Source organism: Taudactylus pleione, unplaced genomic scaffold (genome assembly GCF_031769625.1).
Source record: "Taudactylus pleione unplaced genomic scaffold, aTauple2 ptg000171l, whole genome shotgun sequence".
NCBI classification, from domain to species: Eukaryota; Metazoa; Chordata; class Amphibia; order Anura; family Myobatrachidae; genus Taudactylus; species Taudactylus pleione.
Genome location: NW_028284573.1, coordinates 612628 through 629759, shown reverse-complemented (window position 1 = coordinate 629759; position 17132 = coordinate 612628).

Here is a 17132-nt window from a genome sequence, read left to right as displayed (position 1 = left end):
GGCAGTCGGCTTCCCGATTGCCTCCCAGTCAGTCTGTACCCCCCAAAAGATAACTAACAGGGAACCAATGTAGATGTGTACTAATAGCCCTAATAAAAGTGTTTGGGGCACTTAAGTACTTTAAATTGCTACTTATTAGCGTCTTTGCACAAGTGGTGAAAATGGCATAAAGCTGTATTTTTTGGTTAAACAAGGAGTCCAGTCAAATTTCGGGTACTTGAAAATGGGTGCTCGCATATTTTATGTCTCTAAAGTAAACTTCTTTTTTTTTCCAATTCTTTATTTTGGACGGTAAGTGAACTTTTTAAAAACGCGAAAAACCACCCTCATACATGCACCTGCAATCCCAAAAACACTTGACCCATCCTAACAGCACCCCAAGAAGTGTATTTCGCTAGTTTTTATAGTTGTCCCCCCAGTTTTTACTTTTTTGCCCCAAAACAAAAGTACTTGAGGTGTTCTGAGGTATTTTTTTTTGCCTGATTTGTTCTTTTGGAGGCTGTCCCAAGGGATCTGAGTCGGTTCCCCACATTTGTGCCCCAAAATAAAGATTTTGCACTTTTTTCACCTATTCATAAGCTTAGGCGAAATCGTCCTGGAATTAAATATGGAGACACTTTGAAAACAGGCGTAAAGTCCAAATCCGCGGAAACTTTTTCTCCAAACGCCACTTTTTGCCTCTAATTGAATCCGGCCCTATGTCCGTTTGCAGAACATACCCTGCATGTTTTCATTCTATGAGGCAGATGTACTAAACCTTGGAGATAAAGTACTAACAAATCAGCTCCTGTCATTTTGCAGACTGTGGCCCTGATTCAGAGGCGCACGCTATTTGCGTGTGCTCGCTTTGAATCATGGCGTCCCTATTTTTTTTTTTGACCGGCCTCCAGGCTGCTCGCACAGCTGTGGGTGACCACCCACAGCGTGTGCGGTCGGCCTGCCGATGGTCATGATTATCGTGACCATCGGGCTTGGGACGAGACCCTTGTGGTAGGGTTTCGTCCACCGCAAGCCCCAGTGGACTTCCTGTTCTAATAGAGCAGGAAGTCCACTACTGACATCACTGGTGATGTCAGTAGGGCCGCCCACAAACGGCAGGCGTTCCTTCAGGAATGCCTCCGTTTGTCCAGCCACCCCCCCCTGCATGCCTACAAAATGGGGTGAGTTGTCAATCACAATCGACAGCTGCCCCGTCTTGTAGTGAGTCCCGCTGCGAGTAAAAATTCACTTGCTGCGGGGCTCGTGCATGCGCAGTGCGCATGCCGAGCGTGCGCACTGCCCAACCGTTGACTCGCTTGCGAGCACTATGCACTCGCTGACAGGAGCTGATTGGTTGGTACTTTATCTCTCTCCAATGCTTAGTACATAGACCCCTATGTATGCTCTGCAACCCAGCGTCCGCAACAATGAGCGAAGCAGAGCTGTGCGCAATTCAGTTGCACTTCCACTTTGTGACTGCAGGGGAGCAACTCGGATGAAAGAGGGTGTTCTCACTCAGGGCGTGGCGCCAAATGGCTGAGATGACTGGAAGGCGCAAGAGATGCCCATTTTCTGACTTATCTGGTGCCAGCACTGATGATGTCGATGGCTTATGAAACCAAGTGTATGGATATAGGGGTGGAAATGGGCGGGGGGGGGGGGGGGGGGGGGTTGGTGATCAGGTCTGTGGCCCTGGCCCCCACTCTTCTGAGTTCTTCCCGCCCACTGGCTGCACATCGGGCAGGGGGAGTGTAAGGATGGAAATCGGAAGCCCAGCATCAAATGGTCCCTGGGCTTTTGACATCAAATCCAGCGATGCGATGGCACCTAGCCATCGCATCGCAACCATTAAATATAACCATCGCAATGGCCAAAGAGGGGGCGGAGCCTCGAGGCACCACCGTCCACGTCACTGTGGGGGCACGCCCCGCACTCTCTGAGATGCTGGGCTGCCCCCAGGCTCCACCCTACAGTTACACAGAGAATATATGCACACCCGCACTCTGCCACAGCTAGCCATCCGATGGCATCGCAAACCTGCATCCGATGGCTATCAACCATCAAATTCCGGTATTTGATGGAAGAAGTACTTCCATCGAATCTGAAACATCGATGGTTGCTAACCATCGGCTTCCGGTGTTCATCCCTAGTTCAGTGCAAAGACTGCTGCTGCTTAGAGGCAGTAGCTTCCCTCTCCAGCTCAGCATGTACTGCTGTGTGCTGGGCTGGGGAGAGTCCAGCGTATGTACTCAGGGGGTCATTCAGACCCGCTCGCGAGCACAGGATGCTCGCAAGCGGGTCGATGGTGCCGAATTGCGCATGCGCGTGACCCGAATAACGACGGGTCACGCGACGGGTCGATGTTGATTGGCAGCACGCCCCCTTTGGTGGGCGTGCCGGGGGCGTGGCTGCCAGACGGAGGCGTTCCCATGGGAATGCCTACCGTCTGAAGCCGGCCCCACTGACATCACTAGTGATGTCAGTGAGAGTGATTTTGGCTCTGATAGAGCCAAAATCACTCCAGGGCTTGTGGCAGCGAGACCCTACCGCAGGGTCTCCGTCGCAAGTCCGATGGTCGCGATGGTCTTGACCATCGCGACCATCATCATGGACGCTCGCATAAGCTGTGGGTGGTCACCCACAGCTATGCGAGCGTCCAGGAGGACGCTCCATTTTCATGTAGGAGGGCCCTGATTCAGAGCGAGCGCTCTGGTCAGAGCGTCCGGCTCTGAATCAGGCCCTCAGATACAGCTGGCTTGCGTTCAACGGCAACAGCCCCGAATGGCCGTCACAATTGTAGTACATATGGGTAGTTTAAGCATTGTGAAAGACACTGCAGGAAACCACTCAGAGCCTAAAATGTTCGACAGCAATATGACAATTGTTTGTTCTCAAATAGAGACACGCACACACAAACATTTTACGTTCTGCTGTGGTCTTTGAACTTCATATGTGTATGTTCTGCTTCACAAAGGCGCCCTGCACTGCTATAATGTGCTCACTGTGTAGGCGTCAGTGACCTAATGTAAACTTTTCTTTATGTTGACTCACAACATAGTCAGGGATAGTGGAAAACATCTTAAACAAAAACAGCTTTCACATCCCTCCCCTTTGCATAGATCGCCATTAGTGTACGAGATCACCGATAATAAGAATGTAATCGCGTAAGGAAAATGTGACTGTCTAGAATGGTAAAATGTTAGTTTATCTTGAGATCATTGGATCTCATTCAGACCCGGTCGCAAGCGCTGAGCGCTCGCAACCGGGTCGATGTTAAGGCCTTGCGCACGCACAGTGGCTGCACTGCCGTGCGCAAGTCCCGGAGCGAGAGAGAAATTCTCTCACTCTGGAGCTCACTACAATAGTGTTGATGTTGATCGACAGCTCGACCCGTTTTGTAGGCGTGGCGGGGGGGTGGTTTCACAAACTGAGGCGTTCCTTGCCGTTTTGTGGGCGGCCGCACTGACATCAGCAGTAATGTCAGTGGGGAGCTTCCTGCTCGATCAGCCCTGGGGCTTGCGGCTTGCGGTTGCCGAGACCCAACCTTAGGGTCTCATCGCAAGCCCCGATGGTCGCGATGGTCTTAAAGCTGTGGGTGTTAGCCCACAGCTTAGCTAGCGACCAGGAGGCAGCACTTGAAAAGTCAAGCGGCCGCCCTCATTCAGAGCGAGCGCTTGCTTCTTGCGACCGCCTGTGAATGAGGGTCATTGTCCCCTGTCCAATAGGGGGTAGCTCTCATACAGACCTCTCACATCGGTTTTATTACATTGATCACATTGCACAAATGTCCTCCTCCGTCTGTCCCCAGAAGCTGATGATCATGGAGTCTATAACTGTGATGGACCCACATTTCCTGCTCCTCCGGTTCAGCGAAACATAAGACACTTTCAGAAACACAAACAGGTTAATTAATTGCTATGAGAAAACACCCTCCCACCAAAATAATAATTATGTCTTTGTTTGCCAGAGGTGTGGTACACGTCTCTGTGTATATGTGCGGGATTCGCAGCCACCGTTCTTGTTACTGCTCTCTGGGACTGATTCAGCAAGGAATGCACTTGCTAATACGCACGCAATCGGCCTATTGTTGCGTTTTGCGTTTGTATCACAGTGCGCGTGCGTGTACAAGACACTGCGATCGGGACTGCGATCCCAGTGACTACGCAGACCCAGCGCAGAGTGATTGACGGGAAGTGCTGTTTGTGGGTGGTGACGGGGGAGTGGTCAAACAGTGCGTTGGGACGGTGTTGCAGGAGCGTGCATAAATTATCCACTGCGATGTCAGACGCAGCCTGAGGCCTAATAGCGTGCGCTGAAGTAAGCAATTCCTGAGTAAGGTCTGACCTGCCTTACCTGTGCGTATAGGTCCGATGGTACTCGATTGTACCGATGTTTTCGCAGTCTTGCTAACCTCGGACGTGTCTTGCTAATTTCGGACGTGTGTAAAGTAAAGTGGGAGCCTCTATGTAGTGCATGCGGTGGCATTGCGATCGCTATGGATTAGCATACTATCACACTGAACTGCGTGCTTACGCTATACTGCGTTCCTTGCTGAATCAGGCCCTCTGTTCTGGTAATCATCGGCTTTGGGCAGCCATTTTTTATTTGATTGCATACCTTGAGTCAAACTGTATAGTATAAACGGGAGAATAGTTTTATATAATATTATTTGATTTTATAGAATTGTCCCGCTTTTAAGGGGCGGTTTAAGAGAGGAGGGATCCTGTGTGCAGTCTCCATGTGTCTACCCCTCTCTCAGGGTATGCTGTGTTGGCCCCCTGAACCCTGGGGCCTGTATGCACCGTACACCTTGTACCCATTATAGACAGGTCCAAGTCACTTCTTAGAAGTACACTTTGTTTTGATACATTTTTATTACATTGTAATGCAAAAGGATAGAGATGGGCTGATGCTTGGATGAGTGTACACATGTCTGCACAGCGTATCGTGCAAGTTTGCACACTGCACGCGCTCCGGTACTAAAGGTGCCCACACACATACCGATGTCCTCACGATACGATTTTATGGCCAATTTCCTCATGAACTTTCACGGGAGCTCCCTTGCCGTCGTGATCATGATTTGGAGTTAAAAATGTCCAATCTGACTAAAGATCTATCTTGCAGCCAATGCATTGTATCCCAGATTGGCTAATCTGCCCTACAGCACGGCAGATCAGAAGATGCGATATACGACGAGCGTCGTGCTCGTGAGTATAAACTCACGATTTGTACCTTTTTTACCCGATTCGTCGTCACGATTCGTCGAAATCGGCCAAATCGTGTAAAATGTCGCTATGTGTGTGGGCACCTTAAGTGTGCGCAAGGACAATTGGTGCAGAGCAGTACACAATCGCATCTCCACTTGTGACTGTAAGAGCGTAACTGGGCTGTAAGGGGGCACTTTTACATAGACGGAGTACAGAGAGGGCGCGTCAACACGACTGCCAGATATGACGAGTAGCGGAGTTGCAGAAATAATCCTGTTTCCAGGATTATCATTTGCGCCAAGTACGCACACTGGGGATAATATACATTTAGTTCCGTGAATGCAATATTGGAGCAATTATTGCTGACTTGTGTCCAATTCACCATCTGGCCCGCAGGCTCTAGAAAGGTGCATGCTGGAACTTAAAAATAGCGTATGTATGCTTGAAAATATAATAGAGATAAAACAAACAAACAATATACAGTACATCAACTACATTGAGGACTAAAGAAGTTAAAAGGAAGCTGAAAGCGGAATGATAAATGGTGTATGAAGAAATTACAGCAGATTTGGGATCTGGTAAGGAAAATGTAGAACCGCAGTGGGTACAGAGTCAGACCAATATATTTAGGCCCCATTTTGAATGAAAGCATCTTTAGTGCGCTTTTGGCCTTGGCGAGCAATACTTTATCGTCCACTGTAAATTCTTTCCCGCCCGGTTTCCTTTGGTCTGGAAACCTTTTGTGGATAACTAACACCATATTCAGCCTCCTAAAGCCTCTTCCATGGGTCCTGGAGATCCCGCACATGCTTGTCTACAGAAGGAGCCCCCATAGAGGGCATGATGAGATGGGATGCCAGGTGGAGACCATGGTTAAGGGTGTCCTGTATTATTTTTACACCAAGTTTAATGTTGGCTAGTTTTGACCATTAGATGTTAGACACAATATATATTTTTTTGTGTATAGTTTGATTATTTGAGTTCCCAGTATCAACTAGTATAACTTAGAGGAAAATAAGAACTCTTTTTCTAGTACTGCAATAAATGTAGTGCCCATCCTTTGTGCTGATGGGTCATTCATTCCCCTCCCAGATATCAGGGTGTAGGCCCCTCACAGATCACGTTTGGAGAAGACAGTGGCCTGAATGGTACACAGTAAGACTGCCCCTTATATACCCCACTACTATCTCTGAATGAACGGTTTGTTCAGAGAGTCTAACAAAATCCAGATATATCAGGATTAGCTGTTATACCATGGTTATAAAATCTCTCACTTGGCAGGTGACTGTCTCGGGTTTTAAGTCCACTCTTGATATCTTAATTTCTCCACATGTTCAGAAAATAGCTGAAAATCAATTTTCTCATTGGTATTTTATGACCTGCACATACATATAGTTTTCTCGTTATGGGGTTCCCCAAAAATCTTATATCTCATGAGAAACATGAATTGGAATGAGATATGATGGGAGTGTCACCAAATATATATATATATATATATATATATATATATAGAGAGAGAGAGAGAGAGAGAGAGAGAGAGAGAGAGAGAGAGAGAGAGAGAGAGAGAGAGATATAGTTGGGTACAAGCAGAAAAACAATACACCTGCATACACCTGGAGGCATGTACTTTGCAGTCGATACACAGTAGGTGCACAAAGATGATGATGATGACAACCACTAGCATACCAGATGCAGTTCTGGTGGTAGCATCTGAAGATACATACAACCCCACATAGGGGCTAATATACATACAATTTGCTCCCGACCCAACATCGGGCCCAGTGTGCGCAGTGCCATTTAGTCTACCAATGTTACGAATTGTGCAGGAATAGTGCAACACCATTCTACCATAAGAAAGTCACACAGCTCCACAGAGTGACCACCAGGCGGTTCAACCCCCCCCCCCCCTTCCCGGTGGTCACCCTGTCTCCCTGTGTCATACTATGGTGTTCCTTGCTGAACAAGCACATGTATTTGGGGTCTGTTGAAGAGATGGCAGCTGTCCAAAAAAATTGGACCACAGATAGGTCAGGTTGATGTTCCCAGTGTGGCTCTTCATCACCTTGACGGTTCTTCAAACTGGAGCCTGACTACAAGGTAGCCTGTTAGGGGGAGTATAAGTCGAGTAATGTCCTGGCTGTGACTGCCAAACTCCTGATGGTGAAGGATATTTCCATGACAAGTGGTGGTAATTCCCCCACAGTAGAGGTAGAGGGCCAGAAATAATACATTATCCAGTCAATCACTGATTCCCGCAGATCAAGGTGAGGGCTGCGCTACCTGATGCACTAGAAGAGCTGAGGACCAGCCTTGGACTAAGCGACCTGATATTCACCCTCCTGATCTTCTCAACACATTTCTCTGGCTGCACCTTGCCAAACCTTAGGGTAGGGGGGGCGGGCAGTAAGTGTCCCCCCAGCTGTTATAGAACTACACATTCAATCATGCCCTGCTACAGTTGTGCTATCTGGCCATGCAAAAACCGTTGCAAGGCATGCTGGTATGTGTAGTTCAACAACAGCTGGAGGGCCGCTTATTGCCCACCCCTGCCTTAGGGTCACATCAGAAACTTGCTTTTGCAAAGAGGGCACTGTGAGGATCCGCTGCAAGGGGGGCACTGGATGACGGGTGACGGTGCAAAGTTATCATAGAACAGCAGCATTTTGTGCCCGGTATTGCACACTGTATATACGTAGAGGTTCCTAATGGGGCACAGTATCCATAGATTTAATTCATTTCTGAAGGGTCTTGAGATCATTTCTAGCCATCGGTGCCAGCTCTGGGAGGCATGGCGTGGAGGGTAGACTGTAGGAGAAAAGCACTGAAGCCCCAGTTGTGTGTCTTTGCCTTGGGAAACATCCATTTACGACAACACGGAGATGCCCCATCTAGTAAGGCCGGTGGAAATGTATTACTAGGCTTGTGGTTGCTATGGCGCTGGGTAGAGGGGTAGTGGACTTATGTGGTGTTACCCTTATGTTGGACTGGTAGCAAACAATTATCAATGAACTTACCCAGGATAACTCAGAGAATCGGTGTAAGTTCAGGAGCGGACAGATCTCACCTGGGCGGAATACAATAGGGCAGGTGGATCTCTATGAAAATGAGGTGGTGTCATTGGCATATCTATATTGGGTGCAGGGTTGTGCAGTTCACATGGGCCCCTGGGTCCAGCGGGATCCACCTAGCACCCATATTATATGATACTTACCTCTTCGTAGTCCCGTGTTGGTCGGCTCTGCAGACAGAAATCACGTGGGTCAATGGAGCGACAGCATTTTTCCCGGAGATTTGTGCATGCGCAATAGAGGAGTCTCCGGGAACAAATGCTATGTTCCCGGAGACCTGCACATGTGCAGAAGACTGGTGCAGAGCCAGAGTCTACTACTCTGCCGAAGAGGAGGGGGCCCGAACGGAGGCTACACAAGGGCCCCCTCCTCTCTTAAACCGCCCCTGAGGTGTGTGAATCCATCTAGTAGGGGAGGGTAAAATGGGCAGAAAGGTGTAAGTTTGCACCTTTTAGCCATTACTTGACCTCTCCAGCCGATCATGGAGTAGACATCAAGGTGGGAGTTGCAGGCGGTGCCCCAAATTGTGGCACTGTAGCAGGGGATCGATGATACAAAAGCCCACAGAGCAGGGGCGTTTTAAGAGAGGAGGGGGCCCGTGTGCACTCCCTGTGCGGGGCCCCCTCCTCTCTCCCTGGTTGCTGGCAGCCGACTGACGCGGCTGGCCAGCCACCGGAGCATTACTAGACTCCGGGCACTAGAGTGTGCCCGGAGTCTACTGCGCATGCGCAGAACCCCGGAAAAATGGCCGCGGTGGCCATTTTTCCGGTGTTCTGTGCAGCAGTGACATCTGCCGCGGGACCTCGGACAGGTAAGTTTAAAAAAAATATGGGTGCAGTGTGTGCGGTGCGGGGCCCCCCTGGAACCGAGGGCCCATGTGCCCCGCACACACTGCACCCATTATAGATACACCACTGCCCCAGAGCGCCCACTTCACTGTGGAAGTCTGCTGGATACGGGAGGACGGCGTACTCTCCCGGGAGTGTGTGCGAAGTCTCTGATATTCAGGGCATACCTGCCTACTCTCCCAAAAACCCCGCACCCCCTGCAAGTTTCTGCTAAAGCCTAACCGTCCACCCCCCCCGCGCGGCGCCGCTCCCACCTTGTGTGCATAAATTAGCCACTGCAACGGCATACACAGCTTGTGTACAAACAACTAGGCAGTGTCTGAGACAGGTCAGAGCTGCTGTAGTTCTGTGTGAGAGGCTGGTGTTATTCAATGTTACCGATGTATACGCAGGACTGCGAGGTGTTACGGATGTGAGGAAGCGGTAGTTTGCGTCTCTATGCTGGCTGAGCGGTTGCAAACATTAGCATATTTTTGCCGCTGAACAGCGTGCGTAATCGCAGCTGCGACCGCAATGGCGATCCGTAATGAATCAGGCCCTGAGTCTGTAACCACTCCGGCGACGCACCTTTAACGCACTCACTAGATGGAATATCTGCCTGCGTCCGTAAAGCCACCTCCCAGTTACCGTCCAGGAGCGACCACTACATTCCAGAGCCAGTGCAGCCCAGTCGCTCCAGCGGATCTGTGGGCATGCGACATGGGACGCGTGCGCCGTGAGACTTTCTAGGGATTCAAACACATATGCAGTAGCAAAGAATACGCTAACTTACGTGGACATCAGCATAGTGCACAACTCAGATTCAGGCCCAAAATGAGGATGTTGTGTTTCTAGAATCTAGACCCTCACTTTTATTGATCTGGTACATACAGTAATCCACAGGGCCAATTGTCAATGCACATGACTTAGTCATGATCACAGGGGAAAGTATGACCTAATTATCATGGAAAGTGCCTTGTCAGGGCGGCACCTTTCAGCAACAATTGCATAAGAGACCTGGGAATGATCCAAATTTTGCCATTCCCAAAAAAATATATATATAGTTTCAGGAGACACCAGTCTCATGTCTGATCCGCATATTATATTTTTAATAGCTTTATCACTTTTATAGGCAAATCAGAAAATGGTTAACTAAATCGGCAAATTTTTGTATTATTTTGTAGAATTGCCCATTAATTATAACCGCTCTTTTTCAGGGTGACGGATTGGGAACTAAAGACTCTGGGGAGACAGAATCACACCTGCAGGCAAACTGTTTTGTCCTTATCGGGGCAAAAGCTCATCAGTGCAGGCCAGCTTTCCCCTCATGTGAGATTGCTCTCTAAGGGGTCAATTCAATTAGATGTGAGTTTGTGAAAGTGCGCTTGCAGCAAAAAACTCACGTACATCGTGGAAATGCAGGTACCCGAGAAATGGGACATTCAATTAGTAGTGCATGAAAAGTGGAGAAATGATCCTGGACCCCAAAAAAGTGTCAACTTAGAAAGCAGGACAGTATAAATGTGGTTAGTGACAGCTGAGCTGAGAAAGCAGGACAGTATACATGTGGTTAGTGACAGCTGAGAAAGCAGAACAGTATAGATGGTGGATAGTTACAACTGAGATAGCAGAACAGTATAGATGGTGGTTAGTGACAGCTGAGCTGAGATAGCAGGACAGTATAAATGTGGTTAGTGACAGCTGAGAAAGCAGGACAGTATACATGTGGTTAGTGACAGCTGAGAAAGCAGGACAGTATAGATATGGTTAGTGACACCTGAGATAACAGAACAGTATAGATGGTGGATAGTTACAACGGAGATAGTAGAACAGTATAGATGGTGGATAGTGACAGCTGAGAAAGCAGGACAGTATAGATTGTGATTAGTGACACCTGTGATAGCAGAACAGTATAGATGGTGGATAGTTACAACTGAGAAAGCAGGACAGTATAGATATGGTTAGTGACACCTGAGATAGCAGAACAGTATAGATGGTGGATAGTTACAACGGAGATAGCAGAACAGTATAGATGTGGTTAGTGACAGCTGAGAAAGCAGGACAGTATAGATTGTGATTAGTGACACCTGAGATAGCAGAACAGTATAGATGGTGGATAGTTACAACTGAGATAGCAGGACAGTATAGATGGTGGTTAGTGACAGCTGAGAAAGCAGGACAGTATAAATGTGGTTAGTGACAGCTGAGAAAGCAGGACAGTATAGATGGTGGATAGTTACAACTGAGATAGCAGAACAGTATAGATGTGGTTAGTGACAGCTGAGCTGAGATAGCAGGACAGTATAGATGGTGGTTAGTGACAGCTGAGAAAGCAGGACAGTATAGATGTGGTTAGTGACAGCTGAGAAAGCAGGACAGTATAAATGTGGTTAGTGACAGCTGAGAAAGCAGGACAGTATAAATGTGGTTAGTGACAGCTGAGAAAGCAGGACAGTATAAATGTGGTTAGTGACAGCTGAGAAAGCAGGACAGTATACATGTGGTTAGTGACAGCTGAGAAAGCAGGACAGTATACATGTGGTTAGTGACAGCTGAGAAAGCAGGACAGTATACATGTGGTTAGTGACAGCTGAGAAAGCAGGACAGTATAGATATGGTTAGTGACACCTGAGATAGCAGAACAGTATAGATGGTGGATAGTTACAACGGAGATAGCAGAACAGTATAGATGTGGTTAGTGACAGCTGAGAAAGCAGGACAGTATAGATTGTGGTTAGTGACACCTGAGATAGCAGAACAGTATAGATGGTGGATAGTTACAACTGAGATAGCAGGACAGTATAGATGGTGGTTAGTGACAGCTGAGAAAGCAGGACAGTATAAATGTGGTTAGTGACAGCTGAGAAAGCAGGACAGTATAAATGTGGTTAGTGACAGCTGAGATAGCAGGACAGTATAGATGTGGTTAGTGACAGCTGAGATAGCAGGACAGTATAGATTGTGGTTAGTGACACCTGAGATAGCAGAACAGTATAGATGGTGGATAGTTACAACTGAGATAGCAGGACAGTATAGATGGTGGTTAGTGACAGCTGAGAAAGCAGGACAGTATAAATGTGGTTAGTGACAGCTGAGAAAGCAGGACAGTATAAATGTGGTTAGTGACAGCTGAGAAAGCAGGACAGTATAAATGTGGTTAGTGACAGCTGAGAAAGCAGGACAGTATAGATATGGTTAGTGACACCTGAGATAGCAGAACAGTATAGATGGTGGATAGTTACAACGGAGATAGCAGAACAGTATAGATGTGGTTAGTGACAGCTGAGAAAGCAGGACAGTATAGATGTGGTTAGTGACAGCTGAGAAAGCAGGACAGTATAGATGTGGTTAGTGACAGCTGAGATAGCAGGACAGTATAGATGTGGTTAGTGACAGCTGAGAAAGCAGGACAGTATAAATGTGGTTAGTGACAGCTGAGAAAGCAGGACAGTATAAATGTGGTTAGTGACAGCTGAGAAAGCAGGACAGTATAAATGTGGTTAGTGACAGCTGAGAAAGCAGGACAGTATAGATATGGTTAGTGACACCTGAGATAGCAGAACAGTATAGATGGTGGATAGTTACAACGGAGATAGCAGAACAGTATAGATGTGGTTAGTGACAGCTGAGAAAGCAGGACAGTATAGATGTGGTTAGTGACAGCTTAGAAAGCAGGACAGTATAGATGTGGTTAGTGACAGCTGAGATAGCAGGACAGTATAGATGTGGTTAGTGACAGCTGAGAAAGCAGGACAGTATAAATGTGGTTAGTGACAGCTGAGAAAGCAGGACAGTATAAATGTGGTTAGTGACAGCTGAGAAAGCAGGACAGTATAAATGTGGTTAGTGACAGCTGAGAAAGCAGGACAGTATAGATATGGTTAGTGACACCTGAGATAGCAGAACAGTATAGATGGTGGATAGTTACAACGGAGATAGCAGAACAGTATAGATGTGGTTAGTGACAGCTGAGATAGCAGGACAGTATAGATGTGGTTAGTGACAGCTGAGAAAGCAGGACAGTATAAATGTGGTTAGTGACAGCTGAGAAAGCAGGACAGTATAAATGTGGTTAGTGACAGCTGAGAAAGCAGGACAGTATAAATGTGGTTAGTGACAGCTGAGAAAGCAGGACAGTATAGATATGGTTAGTGACACCTGAGATAGCAGAACAGTATAGATGGTGGATAGTTACAACGGAGATAGCAGAACAGTATAGATGTGGTTAGTGACAGCTGAGAAAGCAGGACAGTATAGATGTGGTTAGTGACAGCTGAGAAAGCAGGACAGTATAGATGTGGTTAGTGACAGCTGAGATAGCAGGACAGTATAGATGTGGTTAGTGACAGCTGAGATAGCAGGACAGTATAGATTGTGGTTAGTGACACCTGAGATAGCAGAACAGTATAGATGGTGGATAGTTACAACTGAGATAGCAGGACAGTATAGATATGGTTAGTGACACCTGAGATAGCAGAACAGTATAGATGGTGGATAATTACAACGGAGATAGCAGAACAGTATAGATGTGGTTAGTGACAGCTGAGAAAGCAGGACAGTATAGATATGGTTAGTGACAACTGAGATAGCGGGACAGTATAGATGGAGGTTAGTGACAACTGAGATAGCAGGACAGTATAGATGGTGGTTAGTGGCAACTGAGAGAGGACAGTATAGATTGTTGTTAGTGACAACTGAGATAACAGGACAGTATATAAGGTTAGTGGTAACTGAGATAGAAGGATAGATGGTGGTTAGTGGCAACTGAGATAGTAGGACAGTATAGATGGTGGTTAGTGACAACTTATATAGCAGGACAGTATAGATGATGATTAGTGACAATTGACATAGCAGGACAGTATAGATGGTGGTTAGTGGCAAATGAGATAGCAGGACAGTATAGATTGTGGTTAGTGACAACTGTGATAGAAGAACAGTATAGATGGTGGTTAGTGGCAACTGAGATAGTAGGACAGTATAGATGGTGGTTAGTGGACATCATAAGCAAAATATTGGTGGTTCTATAAATGACACCTTTGAAGTAGGGATGAGTGGGTTCGGATTTCTGAAATCCGAACCCCCCCGAGCCCCCCGATCCGAGTCGTATCCGAGTCAGACTCGACTTTTCCCGCCTGACTCGGATCTGAAATCGAGGCAAACGTCATCATCCCGCCTTCCAGAACTCGCGGGTTTTGTATTCTATAAACGGTCCCCGCGTCTGCGCCATTTCTCACTCTGGCTGTGGACAATGAAGAGGGAGGGTGGGAGCTAGAGCTGGCTGGGCTGTGTTGTGCTGCTGTTGTCCATAGGGGCTGGCTGGGTTGTGTTGTGCTGCTGTCATAGGGGGTGGCTGGGCTGTGTTGTGCTGCTGTTGTCCATAGGGGCTGGCTGGGCTGTGTTGTGCTGCTGTCAGAGGGGCTGGCTGGGCTGTGTTGTGCAGTCAGTTGTCCATAGGGGCTGTGTCCACTCCAAAGTCTATAGGGGCTGGCTGGACTGTGTTGTGCAGTGTCCCATAAAGGCTGTAGTCCTAGAGGGGTGCTGTAGTGTTGTCCAGGGGGTGATCTGTGCATCAGGGGTGCTCCCCCAAAGTGCACTCCAATTAAAAAAATTTAGTTTTTTTCTGTGTTTGTGAATTGTGTGCGCAGTAGCCGTACGTGCATCAACAAAGTAACGCCAACCGTGCGCCTGTGTCATAAGTAAAGGGCCGGCTGGCTTGACCATTAAAGGGTGCTGTAACCCCCAAAGTGCACACCAAAAAAAATAAAAATATAAATTTTTTCGTGTTTGTGAATTGTGTGCACAGTAGCCGCACGTGCATCAACAAAGTAACGCCAACCGTGCGCCTGTGTCATAAGTAAAGGGTCGGCTGGCTTGACCGTTAAAGGTGCTATAACCCCCAAAGTGCACTCCAAACAAAATAAAAAATAATTTTCTGTGTTTGTGAATTGTGTGCACTGTGGCTGCACGTGCATCAACAAAGGAGCAGCGCCAAGTGTGCACCTATGTCCCATAAGTAAGGGGCCGGCTGGCTTGTCCGTTAAAGGGTGCTGTAACCCCCAAAGTGCACTCCAAAAAAAATTTAAAAATATATTTTTTTGTGTTTGCGAATTGTGTGCACAGTAGCCGCACGTGTATCAACAAAGTAGCATCAAGCGTGCGCCTGTGTCATAAGTAAAGGGCCGGCTGCCTTGACCGTTAAAAGGTGCTATAACCCCCAAAGTGCACTCCAAACAAAATCAAAAATAATTTTCTGTGTTTGTGAATTGTGTGCACTGTGGCTGCACGTGCATCAACAAAGGAGCAGCGTCAAGCGTGCGCCTGTGTACCATAAGTCTGTTAAAGGGTGGTGTAACCCCCAAAGTGCACTCCACAAAAAATAAAAAATTCTCTTTTTTCTGTGTTTGTGTGCGAAATGTGGGCCTGATTCAGAGCCGGACGCTATTTGCGCACGCTGGTTCAGAAAAAGGGGCCGGATATTTAAATAGAGCGCTCGCTCTTTGAGGTCTGTTGACGCCTCTATGTCTGAGCGATCGCATCATACATCATCTCCGCTATTTATTAGATTAATCGAGTACATCGAAAGGCGTCTGAACTGCTCGCAGTGCTTGTGGTTGGATTTTCCTACCGCAATCATGCGAACAGTTCAGGCTAAAAGACAACCAAGTGACGTGGCCGATGACAATGCTTTGTTAATTATGCACCCCCGTTAAAACGCCTGTTTTGACCGTTTGGCACGCCTGCGTTCGAATCTTCACTCCCCGTTTTCAAGCACCTTCCCGTTACCACCCACAAACGCCTCATCCTGTCACTCAAATTAGCAGGCACTCGCTATTTTGCGAACACACGATTTCCGACCGCAATGACTGGTTGGCGCATGCGCATTATGACCCATACGCATGCGCAGATGTGCGAACATCGCTCGGAGCAAACGAGCGGCCGCTTACGAGCGGCTCTGAATCAGGCCCTGTATGCGCAGTAGCCGCACGTACATCAACACAGTAGCAGCGCCAAGCGTGTGCCTGTGTCATAAGTCAAGGGCTGGTTTGGACATCTGGTCCGGACTGAAGGACGTGCCAACAATTTCTGACATGTCTACTGCCACTGCATATGATACTGTCACCACTGACAGAATGGTGGAAGAATTATTTTCTGTGTTTGTGAATTGTGTGCACTGTGGCTGCACGTGCATCAACAAAGGAGCAACGCCAAGCGTGCTCCTGTGTCATGAGTAAAGGGCCGGATGGCTTGTCCGTTAAAGGGTGCTGTAACCCCCAAAGTGCGCTCCACAAAATATAAAAAATTCTTTTTTTTTCTGTCTTTGTGAATTGTGTGGGCTGTAGCCGCACCTGCTTCCACAAAGCAGCAGCGCCAAGCGTGCGTTTGTCTGTTAAAGGGTGGTGTAACCCCCAAAGTGCGCTCCAACCAAAATAAAAATAAAAAATTTTTCTCTGTGTTTGTGTGTGAAATGTATGCGCAGTAGCTGCACCTGCATCCTCAAAGCAGCAGCGACAAGCATGCATCTGTCTGTTAAAGGGTGGTATAACCCTCAAAGTGCGCTCCACAAAAAATAAAAAATTCTTCTTTTTTTTTCTGTCTTTGTTAATTGTGTGGGCTGTAGCCGCACCTGCATCCTCAAAGCAGCAGCGACAAGCGTGCGTCTGTCTGTTAAAGGATTACATCGGTGACAGCATCCAAGTAGACATGTCAGACTGTACCTGTACTGGCAGGAAAAAGAGGCAATTTGGAGGCCCCTGTACAAACTGGCTCTATTTTACCTGAGTTGCCCCCCTCCAGTGTGTACTCCGAAAGAGTGTTTAGTGCAGCCGGGAACCTAGGAGGTTGCTTCCACAAAATGTGGAGAAGATGATGTTCATAAAAATGAATTATCAACTCTTCCAGGGAGACCAGCCTCCAGAACGTACAGAGAGACCTGTGGTGGTGGATTCCAGCGGGGACAAATTAATACTCTGTGAGGATGAGGATGTACACAACACTGAAGAGGGTGAGGAATCGGTGGATGAGGATGACATCTTGCCTCCGTAGAGCCAGTT